We start from the raw sequence: 13018 nt of genomic DNA, 5'->3' as shown, positions 1-13018 counted from the left end.
CTACTTCCATCATCTTTGTTTCGTGGATGTGTTTCTTTAGATTTGCACTGTCTGAGTTCATATTTTTCTCCATTTTCAACCATTTCACTAGTATAATTTGATGTATCAAGAGCCATGGATCCAGATGCTTGAGTTTGTTGATTTTTCTCAGTTCTTACATTGTTTGAATGTTTTCTGTAGAATTTATCATCACTGTTTAGCTTCTTGGAAAGTGCTGTTTTTTCTTCACTTGAGGTACTTGGTAAATACTTGATCTCCTTACTTTTTTCTTTGCGTGAAAAAAATGTTGCCCTTGGAGAGCTTTTGTTTCTTAGCTTTGGAGAAGATTCACATTTTCTTCCAGTTTCATTGGTTTCCTTAGCGTAGTCTGATGACATTACATCTGGTATAGGAGATTGCTGATTTTTTTCAATATCCAACTCACTTGTACATATTTTGTACAGTTTATTATTTTCACACAGTTGTTTAGCAAGCTCTGGTGTCTCTTCACAAGACGTATTTGGCAATGACTCAGTGCTAGCATCTCTTTCCTTTCCATTGACTGTCAAATGCAGTGGCCTTACAATATCTCTATTAATTAGCTTTGGGTTTTCAAATGTGCATGGATTATCTCCATAGTTTCCTCCACTTTCACTGGTTTTGTTAATGCAAATTGAGGTACTAAGTGACATGGGAACAGCAAATTCTAAATTCTTTTCAGATTCTAACAGATTTGAATATGCTCCACAAAATTGCTCAGAATTGGTCACTTTTAAATAATCTTCTGTTTTCTCCTCATTAATTACGCTGAGAAAAGGTTCAACACCTGAATCTCTTTCGTGTTCGATGTCTGTAGAAATTGATAAACATTTCTTTAAATCGTTTACACACAGTTCTTCAGATACGACATAGCAATCAAGAACACGCCTCTCTTCAAAACTTAAGTATAAAGAGTCTTCATTTAAATCTTCCAAGTTATAAATATTTCTTTTACTAGGATTCTTTTGAATGTAACAAGATGCTTCACTTTCCAAAGGCTCACTGTTCTGATTTGGTTGATCAACTGGTTTTACAGTTTCCTGATCACTTCGTTTTAAGAGTCTTGGGTCTTTCTTATACTTTGATATATATACCATGCAAGACTTTATTAGACTCTCTATAGCAAAATTGTGCTGTTGAAGGGATATGCTTAGGTCAGGTAGAGAAATACTATTCTGCAACACAGGTGGTTTCTCAAGAACTGTGCAACTTTGCTTTGTCTCTACTGGAACAGAAGGGTATTCTTTATCCAATGCAATGTCTTGGGTGGTTTCTATTCCAGAAGTCTGTACCAATGGTGGACGAACACTTTGAAATATAACCATGGCTTCCTTGCCTTTTCCAATTCGCTTAACAACTGTGCAGTTCGCAGGGGCAGTGTTTCCTGTACGGTAATAAAACACAGAACAAATAACATAAAAATGAGAGATCTGTATCTTATGCAAATACAGAGTTATTTATACAGATACAAATCGCAGTCACTAAGTATGCTCAATGCTACATTTACAACTTTAATTTAAATATATAGGTCACATGCAGCACAACCATGTGTCTATATGAGCTTATATATTATCTCTATCTATCTATCTATCTATATAATTTCTTGATATAAATTGCTCCATGTCAGCAACGCAACATTAAAGATGCATAATGATAAAATGATAATTTATAGGCACACAATATAGTTAATAATTGTAAAAAAAGACAAAAAAAATTAAAGCAGTTACGTCAGGTCTCATACTGTATGTTTCCCTATCTGATCCTCCCCCACTAGGGGGAAGGTGTGCTAAATTCCATGATATATAGTTATAAGCCGTCGATCTTGATCTACGTTTTCCATGTCCAGAGAGATTGGCAACTCTTCCTGTGTTCAAACTAATACATAAAGCTGAAAAGAGAACAATTTTTGAATGTAAAAATACATGAAAAGAAAATGATAATGATGTTTGAGCTCCGCTATTCCAACTATAACCTTGAATGTATTCAGATAGAGGAGCATGTAAATCAAAACACTTACACGGATTGACCGATGAGACGATATGACACGTGCTTTTACCGATTGGCGGTTGTTTGCTGATTCCCACAGGCAGACCAAAGTAAACAATGTGCACGGAGCCATTTATACTAGATCACTCAGTTTGCATAGGCTGCCATAGTTCTCAGCAGCATAAGTCTTGTTTACACAGGACGATGAAAAACTGAGAACCTGACCTTTTACGCTGCACAAAAGATCATTTCACCTGATTAACAAGCATTTTGCTCCTTTATCAGGTGACAAAAAAACCAACCCCAAACCACCGAAATGGACCCGTGGACAGGAAAGACCAAGCAAGATATAATCTTCAATAAATACCTTTATTAGTATTATATAAGTAGTGGTACAAAACACCATAAAAATTATAAAAAACAGTAAGCACAAGTGGGACAACTTTACCACAATTGTAAAGAATTATATTTTTTAGACCCAATTATATAGTATTTACATATGCATTCCTAAAAAAAATATAAAAAAATAAATAAATAAAAATAAAGTGTGAAATTTTTTTAAAAAAATGTGTAATAATATACTGAAGTGAATATGTGTGTCAAATAATAAATCTCATAATCAATTACAATAACAGTGCAATTGTGCAATATGAATGAACGTTTAAATTATAAAACCACTGCTTACTAAAGTGCAGTGTGCCTGTGCAAAAAAAGAGGTACAATTCATTGCTGTGCAAACAAAGCCATAACACTATATATAAAGTGCCGTGCCTCAAAAAGGAATGCAAAAATTAGATGATATACCTTTAAGGTCCGTCACGTCCCACAAATGTGCTCCCCGACGCACGTTTCAGAGTTAATCTTTCATGAAATATTAACTCCGAAACGTGCGTCGGGGAGCACATTTATGGGACGTCACGGACTTTAAAGGTATATCATCTAATTTTTGCATTCCTTTTTGAGGCACGGCTTTTTATATATAGTGTTATGGCTTTGTTTGCACAGCAATGAATTGTACCTCTTTTTTTGCACAGGCACACTGCACTTTAGTAAGCAGTGGTTTTATAATTTAAATGTTCATTCATATAGCACTGTTATTGTAATTGATTATGAGATTTATTATTTGACACACATATTCACTTCAGTATATTATTACTCATTTTTTAAAAAAAAAATTCACACTTTATTTTTTTATTTTTTTTAGGAATGCATATGTAAATACTATATAATTGGGTCTAAAAAATATAATTCTTTACAATTGTGGTAAAGTTGTCCCACTTGTGCTTACTGTTTTTTATCATTTTTATGGTGTTTTGTACCACTACTTATATAATACTAATAAAGGTATTTATTGAAGATTATATCTTGCTTGGTCTTTCCTGTCCACGGGTCCATTTCGGTGGTTTGGGGTTGGTTTTTTCGTAACCAGTGGGTAAACCACTTACTTTCATTGAATACTGGTGGAAGTGTATATAAATGAATTAAACAAATTATTGTTATGACTATTGTTTAGATAATTTGTGCAGATATATTATCCATATCCGGTGTTCGTGTGTTTCCTTTCATATTTATCAGGTGACGGCAGCTTCTTTACACAGAAAGATAATCGTGAAACGAGATTTTTGAACAAGGCTCATTCACGATAACCTTGCAGTGTAAATACAAGTTTTGCAGGATGATTACATTAAAGAGGTTGACCACTGTCTACTCAAATTTCCTTAATGCCATACATTGCTGTGTTCCAACCTAAGCAATCAATAAAGGAAGGATCCTATCAAAGTTTTTATCCTCTTAATATATTGTAATCATCACATTAATATTACATAGCACTGTGTACTTACAGTGAAGAGCAAGAGGGTAACAATGTTTTCAACTTTTGACTTTCAGGCTTCATATCTCGTTATCCACTTTTGCTTTGAACTTGAGACTACCATCATTTTATAGACAATCTTGGATGTCTCATACTTAAATATGACTTGCAACTATTTAGCATATGATTAGTTAAGCAGATTCTTGTCTTCTTGTCATGTCACTGCATTGTTACTGTTTTGTTCCTAAAGATCTAAATTTTAATTTTTCTTAATTTGTTAATATTTTGTAAATCCACCTTTGGCTTTCAACACTGCATTAATACTTCTGGGCATGCTCTCAATCAGTTTCAAACATGTGTTGACCAAAATTTGATCTCAGGTCTGGTCGACTCATTTGGGTATGTATACAGTTTTTTCTTCAATTCTACCCACAAGTGTTTTATTGGGTTGAGGTCTGGGGATTGTGAGGGCCTTTCTAGTACCTCTATTTCATTATCACTGAACCATTTCTTCACCAATCAAGATGCATGCTTTGGGTTGTTGTCCTGCTGGAACACTACATCGTCTTTTTCATACCCATAGTACTTCAGTGTACAAAGTAACTCAGCTTGTAAGATACTCACATATAGCTCAGCATTGAGGTCACTATCGATACTGGTCAAGTATCCAATGCCTTTAGCTGTGAAACAACCCTATATCATCAGGCTTCCTTCAACGAACTTGGAAATAAACAAGCTAGAAATAGGAGGAAACCACTATGGCTGTAGGAGGTGCAACAAATAACAAAAAGAAAACGTTTAGGGAATTAAAGCAAGAGAGTAGTGATTAGGAATTAAATAATTATAGAGCAAAAAGTAAATTGTGTAAAAAATAAAGGAAGCAAAGAATGAGACAGAAAGGCTCATTGCCAAAGAAAGTAAAAACAATCCAAAAATATTCTTCATCTACTTGACCCCTTCCCAACATTTCCAGTTTATATACAGTATGTCATTGTGACAACTCAACATTTTTTCTTAATTATGCCAGACGTAAATTGTGTCGGCCCAGATTCATAAACTGTTGACTTTTCTGAACTAATTCTTCTGGGACGAATATTGGCCCCTGATGTTGTCTCCCACAGTATGTCTTCAGTTATCTTTATAAAATAGTGAGTCATGACCGGTGAACAATGTTTGCTTATATGCTAATTATGCATTGTGTTATGGAGCCAGTTTGTTGACTTCGAAAGCAGACAGGGAAAAACTATGCAAATAGTTTAAATATTCAAGTAATGCTACTTGATCTTATCACCATTGTTTCCCTTATCTGTGATGCTTGACTAAAGTACACTTGTTAAATCTAAAAATAAGTTACATGCCACTACATAAAGAGACTTTTTCTTCTGGACAGTGTGACTCTTCAGGATCTCAGCTTAGGGTACTATGGACCCAGCTGGAAGCCTGCTTCATTCCTGAAACCCCAGAAATGTCATAAAGAATCCAGGTTGGGACAATCAAGTCACCTGGCCACATACCTCACTGCTCTCGGTTAGCTTCCTAAGATTGTCGTTACCTCGTCGCTGTGGGGGCCCGTTAAAATTGGGGAGCCACTGGTAGGGATATGCGACAGTGGAAGTGGCTCTAAGCCCAGCGACTCAGTAGAAGGGTGAGACTCTGAAATTTGCACCATCTTGGGTATTTGCTGGGACTGATCTGTATGCTATTGTTTGTTGTGGTTCAATAAAAGTATTGTCACACCGTTTTACCCTCACCCTGTGTTGTCTGAGTAGTATTCTGCCCACGTTGAGAGAGAGAGCAGGCATTCAGTGGTATGATCCCTGGTCCATGTAGTCTTGCTAAACACAGCCGAGCCAGTGGCCAAGAGCACCCACTGAACCCCGTGTCTCCACAGTCATGGTCTGGAAGGACATCCTGACCGATGCAGAATATAAATATGTCATGTCAATCATGAAATCACCCTAAGTGCACGGTGATCGCCTGATTCTCCATGCTGTTTCTAACAGCAGGAAATATGGCGCCTTCGTCCCGGGGGGGTGGCGATGCCCCCCCCGGCAACTACAATCGCTGTAATTGGCTGTTCAATTCTGATCAGCCAATCACATCATTTTTCAATGTTCCAGGGAACCAGGTTGCCTGATACACTGATGTCCAGCCTATGATAGGTGCTGTAAGAGCCCCGATCATAGGCTGGAGCCTAGCAATGCCGGCGTCACCAGGGCCAGCTCTGATTGGTGCGATCAACAATGACATTGATCGCACATTTCAGAGGGCACAGACAAGGTGTGACGTTGCAGTGACCGCCCTGTACTTCCTCATTCTAGCTGAGGATTTGTACAAGGCACTCACTGTGTTGCTCTGTGCGCCGTGCTAGGCCTTATGGTGCCACAGAAGAGTGTGAATTGCTGCTCCTTCTGATCCTGTTGAAGAAGAAAGAAGAGTTCCTGATCCCTGCCTGATCTTTCCTAATCCATTCCAAACCCCCTCTCCCACCTTTTCCCCCCTTTTTACACCTCCCCTCTTTTGCCGCCAAGCACTGATCAGTACTTGATCACTGATCAGCACTTGATCGCTCGATTTTTGGCAGTTTTTTTCCTTTTTCATGCGTCCTGCAGCTGCCGAGCATTAATCATTGATGCAAATCACTTTTCCGCACTCATGCTCGCAGTTTTCCACAATGTTTTTTTTTCAATATTTCCCCCCTCCTTTGCACCACTCCGTGTGTGCGTCCTGCAGCTGCCGAGCCTCTGATCAGACGCACACCACTAATTAGCACCCGTGCTTGTTTTTTGCAAGGACTTTTTTTTCCAATTTTTTGTATCACCTTTTTGCACCACATCCGTGTGTGCGTCCTACAGCCTTTGAGCAATTGTCGGTGACAGGCCTCCGATTGTGTTTTGTTTTCTTTTTTTTGGTCAAAAATGAATCGAATAAAAAATCATGTACATTAGTTGATAGGATTAGATTAGGGACAATAAAATATACTGTAGTAATTGTTGTCTACTAGAGTATTATTTACTGAATTGAGTTAGTGCCAGATAGTAAAGAGTAAAAAAAAAAGTAATTTAGATTAGTTGATAGGACTAGTTTAGGGATAGTAAAATATACAGTAGTAATTGTCATCTACTACAGTATTTTTTACTGAACTGAGCTAGGGTTAATGTCAGAAAAAAAGAATCAGATCCATGTATCCTACAGCCATCGAGCGCTGATCACTGACGCACCTCAGTGATCAACCTCTAGTTTCTGGGGGGGGTTTTTGTGAAAAGAGACTCAAAAAATAATTTAGATTAGGCACAGTAAAACATACTTCAAGAATCGTTGTCTACTACAGTATTTTGTACTGAATTGAGCTGGTGGCAGCACAGAAAAAAAGAATCATACAAGCGTCCTACAGCCATCGAGCGCTGATCACTGAAGCACATCAGTGAGCATCCTCCAGTTGTTGCTTTATTTAGTTAAATTTAAAAAAAATTTTTTTTAGATTAGTGACAGTAAAAATATACCGTAGTAATCGTCAACTACTACAGTACTCTTTACTGAAATTAGTTAGGCTTATTGTCAGCTTGAAAGCAAATCACATCTGTGCATGCTCCCTACAGCCATCGAGCGCTGATCGCTGACGCACATCAGTGAACAGCCTCCGGCTGTTGCTTTTTTCATTGTGAAAAAAGAATTTTAAAAAATGTAGATTAGGTACAGTAAAAATATACTGTAGTAAACGGCAACTGCAACAGTATTTTTTACTAAATTGAGTCAAATTTAGTGTCGGTTGTAGACGCTCAGTAATTTTTTTTACTGATGTCTGTTTAGTAAGTTTGTTTTTTATTTTACCAATTTTTAAGATTTTTCTTTCCATATTCTTTTCCTCTTCTAAATAAAAAAAGAAGTTTACACCAAGCACTTACACACGTATCTGAAAAAAATTTGGCGCACACAAACACCATATACGTGAAAAAATGTAGTCCCGCCCATCCCAAACCCAACATTCAGCAGAATAGGCATACGCTTTCCTTGCCTCCGACACTGACAGTGAGGATCCCATCTTCCTTTATTTTTCTGACTCCTTCTCCTCTTCCTCTAGAGATACCAAACTGCCACGCAGACATCCCAGAACAGAAACTGAACCAGCGCCCATCGTTATTGATCCCGTATGGACCTCAGTTCCCCAAAATTATGAGCCACAGATTCCTGATTTTGTGGCACAAATTTAATACCACCAGTCTCACAGAAATTCACTTTTCCAAAATCTACTTCTCTGAGGATTTTGTACATCTCATGGTGTTGCAGACAAATTTGTATGCACCACTACTTTTATCCCAAAATCAGATTTCATCATTTGCCAACTGGACACCTGTAGACACAGTAGAAATGATGACATTTTGGGGCCTGGTTATACACATTGGGTTAGTGAAGATGCATGAAATTCTGCAATATCGGAGTGTTGACATTTTGTATAACACTCCAGTGTTCCGCATGGCTATGGCACGGACACGCTTTGAGGCTATCCACAAATTTTTGCAATACAGTGATAATACAAAGTATCCTCCCTGAGATGACACCAACTTTAACTTTGACCGACTTTTCAGATAGGCCGGTCATTGAGCATTTCAGCAACAAGTTTGCTTAGGTGTACAAACCCCAAAGGGACATCTGCATGGATGAGTCCCTAAATACATTTCAAGGGGAGGCTCAAATTCCGTCAATAGCTGCCTAGTAAGAGGACCAGGAATGGAATTAAACTATGTAAGTTGTGTGAAAGTACCTCAGGGTATACACACAGGTTTAGAGTTTATGAAGGGAAGGACACCCGGATTGAACCCCCTTGAATGCCCCCTTGTCCTCGGAATGAGTAGGAAAATCTTGTGGGATTTGGTGCACCCACTGCTGGATCAAGGTTATCACCTCTATGTAGATAACTTTTATACCAGCATTCCACTCTTCAAGTCACTTTTGAGGCGAGTTATGACAGTCTGCGGTACTGTCCGCATAAATCAGAGAGGCCTCCCTAGGATACTAATTGAACAGCTGCTCAGAAAGGGTTAAAGCAGAGCCCAATATAGCAACAATGAGCTGGTGGTCAAGTACAAAAGGGTTGTCCTTTCCTTGACCACCATACATGGTGATGGCAGCAAACCATCAAACGAGATTGAGTACTGGGGTACAATAAGAACATGGGGGAGTTGATCTCTCTGATCAAGTCATCCAGCCGTACAGTGCCATGAGAAAGGCATGTGGTACATGAAGCTATCCGTTAACATCGTACAGATGGCAATGTACAACGCTTTTATGCTATCATGATGTGCAGGCCAGACCGGGACCTTCTTTCAGTTTATGAACTAGTGATCAAGGCCCTAATATTTGGCAGTCAGGAAGGAGCAGGCTTCAGTACTTCTAGAACTGAAAGTGCTTGTGTTGTACCATGGCAAAATTTCCCTGAGGTCCCTCAAACTGGAATGAGAGGAAGATTGCAAAAAAGGTGCAAAGTGTGTTACAGAATGGGAATACAAAAGAACACCAGTGACACTTGACTTGACAAACTTGGTCTGTGTATGAAAGACTGTTTCAGAGTGTACCACTCATCCATGGATTAATACATATATTTCTGAATTACACAACTCACTTCTCCAAGATGATGTACACTACACAACTCATATGCCAACATGATGCACTCTATACTACTCAAATATGCCAATCTGACATACACTACATAACTCACGTATGTCAACCTGACGTACACTACACAACTTACATGTCCACATTAATAAAATTCACGTACCAGGAAAACAGTACATCAATTCCAATATAGTGGGGGGGAGGGTTTCCACGGTTTAGGCACATCAGGGGCTCTCCAAACACAACATGACGACCGCAGACCATTGCATCAAAGTCTACATTCCACAACGTCATTCTTTCCCTTGCGAGTCCTGCCATGCACCCAAACAGTGGTTTTCCTCACCACAAATGGGGTATCAGCGTATTCAGGAGAAATTGTACCACAACTGTTGGGGTCCAATTTCTCCTGTTACTCTTGTGAAAATAAAAAAGTGGGCCTTAAAGATCATTTTTGTGGAAAAAAATTAATTTCTTAGTTTCATTTTTAATTTCTATGAAGCACCTAGGGGTTCAAAGTGCTCACCACACCTAGATAAGTTCTTTGGGGGAGTCTAGTTTCCAAAATGGGGTCACTTGTTAGGGGTTTCCACTGTTTAGGCACATCAGGGGCTCTCCAAGCCCATTCTGGCTTCTGGTCTCAATTCCAGTCAATTTGACATTGAAAAAGTTAATACCGGTGTCCGTTCCCTTCCGAGCCCTCAAAAAATGGTTTTCCCCCACATATGAGGCATCAGCGTACTCATGTGAAATTGCACAACAATTTTTGGGTTCCAATTACTTCTGTTATTCTTACAAAAATTAAAATTTGGGGACTTAAAAATCATTTTTGTGGAAAAAAATGATTTTTCATTTTTACAGCTCAATGTTATAAACTTCTCTGAAGCACCTGGGGGGTTCAAAGTGCTTACTTCACAGATAGATAAGTTCCTTGAGGGGTCTAGTTTTCAATCTGGGGTTACTTGTGAGGGGTTTCCACTGTTTAAGCACATCAGGGCCTCTCCAAATGCAACATGGAGTCCGCTAATGATTGCAGCAAATTTTGCATTCAAAAAGTCAAATAGCGTTCCTTCCCTTCCGAGCTCTGCCTAAAAGTGTTTTTTTCCCCATAAATGGGATATCGGCATGCTCTGGAGAAATTGAACAACAAATTTTGCGGTCCATTTTCTCCTGTTACTCTTGTGAAAATATAATATTTTGGGTCTAAACTAAATTTTTTTGTGAAAAAAGTTGAATGTTAATTTTTTCATTCCACATTTCTTCAGCTCCTGTGAAGCACCTAACGGGCTAATAAACTTCTTGAATATGGGTTTGGGCTCCTTGAGGGGTACAGTTTTTAGAATGGTGTCACTTGGGGTATTTTCCAGGGCTGTGGAGTGAGAAACATTGTCCATTTTGCTGGAGTTGGTGTAGTAGAATGGACCGACTCCGACTCCTAAAATATATAATAAATTAGGCTCAGTAGTTCAGTGCAAGAAGTGCTGTAAATGATCTCATAATAATTTGGGAAAGTTATAAAATGTCATATAAATGTCTGTTGTGTTCCTGATCAAGGCCTTTAGTTGAGCTGAATCTGTACTGCACTTTATGTACATGCTCAGTAGCTAGGCAGTGCTGTGGCGTTGGAGTCATTGAGTCGGAAGTCAGGGAAATTGAGAAGTCGAAGTCAGAGTCGGTGGTTTGGCTTACTGACTCCACAGACCTGGTATTTTATGTCATATAGACCCCTCAAAGTTACTTCAAATGTGATGTGGTCCCTAAAAAATAGTTTTGTAAATTTTGTTGTGAAAATGGGTCAACTTTTAACCCTTGTAACTACCTAAAACAAATTGTGCTGATGTAAAGTAGACATGTGAGTAATGCTATTTATTATTTGCTATTTGGTGTGATATAACTCTCTGATTTAAGGGCATAAGAATTCAAAGTCTGAAAATTCATAAATAAACACAAATCACATCAAATAAATTTTACCACAATCATGAAGTACAATATGTCACGAAAAAAGTCTCAGAATTAATGGGATCCTTTGAAGCCCTCCAGAGTAATTATCTCATAAACTGACAGTGGTCAGAATTGTAAAATTTGGCAAGGTCATGAAGGTGAAAACAGGCTCGGGTGTGAAGGGGTTAAACTTACAGTACGAAACTTAAAGATGATAGTGTTGGCCCCTCAAAAAAAAAATCTGGGAAAAATGGAGGTAGAGGATGAGGGAAATTCCAATCTACTAAACACCTTCTTCTGTATTGTATTTACACTTATACATTAATTTAAGAAAATCCCATGATGATCAGGGATACAATAAATCATCCATTAAATGTCACCTGATTAGCCCAGCAGGAAGTACGGCGCCGCCGCAAAATCACTAAAATAGACAAATCACTAGGCCTGGATGGCATACATACCTCAATTACTGCAGGAATTAAGTACCATGACTGATCACTAATTTTATTATACAAATATTTCATAATAACAGGAACTGTACCACAAGACTGGCACATAGCAAATGTTGTGTCAATATTCAAAAAGGGACAAAAATTTAAATTACAGGTAAGCTTAACCTCTACTGTGGACATACAAATAGTATATCCAACACCAGACTCATAATCAATTGCACCGGATGTAAAAACACCCTGTAAATGCACCAAGATACTCAACTGCCTAAAGCAGACCTGGCCCGCCCACTGCCTGTGACCAGCCCGCAGAGGGGTCCGGGACTTCTCCAGTTCCTGCTTTCCTCATGAATCATTCATGAGGAAAGCAGGAAGCAGAGGAGTCCCGGCAGATGCGGCGGTGAGCGGAGCGGACCCTGACCTCCTGAGAGCGGCACAGAAACATTGCCTCCAGCGCACCACCCACACACCAGACCTGCGGCGCTGACTGGTCGAGGCTGGAGGGGGACGTGGTCTGAGAGAGGGCTGCATAGATGCCGTTAGTGGCGTCTGCTTGCAGTAGTATACAGTACATCACACCACGCCTCCAACTCTGTGCAAAACGTGCGGGCGTGGTGTGATTTATACTGCTGCAAGCAGACCAGTGACACTGTGGTGCAAAGTAAGGCTAGTATCAGGATCCTGACAGCGCCGGCGTACAGCCTCCGCTGAGCAGGGACTCACCTGCACTGTAGGGACCACTGGGGACAAGAATAGCCAGAAAGTACAGATGCACAGGACCTGAACGCTGAAGTTTAGCAAGCCGGCACAGGACCTACGGTCATGTGACTGCAAGGCGGCCGGGCTTAGCGTCCTGCTTTCAGAGAAGGTAGAAAACTCAGAGTCGGGCAAAATGGAGGTCATACACAGTACGGGCAAACGAGGTACAGGACGGATAAATAGACGGGAGGTCAGACAAAGCCAAAGGTCATACACAAGAGGGCGGTGTGGTACCAAAGGGATGAGCAGAGAGCAGCCGAGTCACAAGCAGAGAGTCATACACGAGAGAGCGGTGTGGTACAAGAGGGGCAGGCAGAACTCGTAACAGGGACAGAACCGGATCACAACCAAACAAGCAACAAGTTATCAGACACAAGGCACACGTATAAAAGAGGTCAACTAACTCAGCCGAGGGCAGAGTATAACTGACACCGGACCTAGGTCC

This window comes from Dendrobates tinctorius, unplaced genomic scaffold (assembly GCF_039654945.1).
Source record: "Dendrobates tinctorius isolate UK_male_01 unplaced genomic scaffold, ASM3965494v1 ptg000011l, whole genome shotgun sequence".
Taxonomy (NCBI): Eukaryota; Metazoa; Chordata; class Amphibia; order Anura; family Dendrobatidae; genus Dendrobates; species Dendrobates tinctorius.
Note: the sequence above shows the minus strand (reverse complement) of the source record.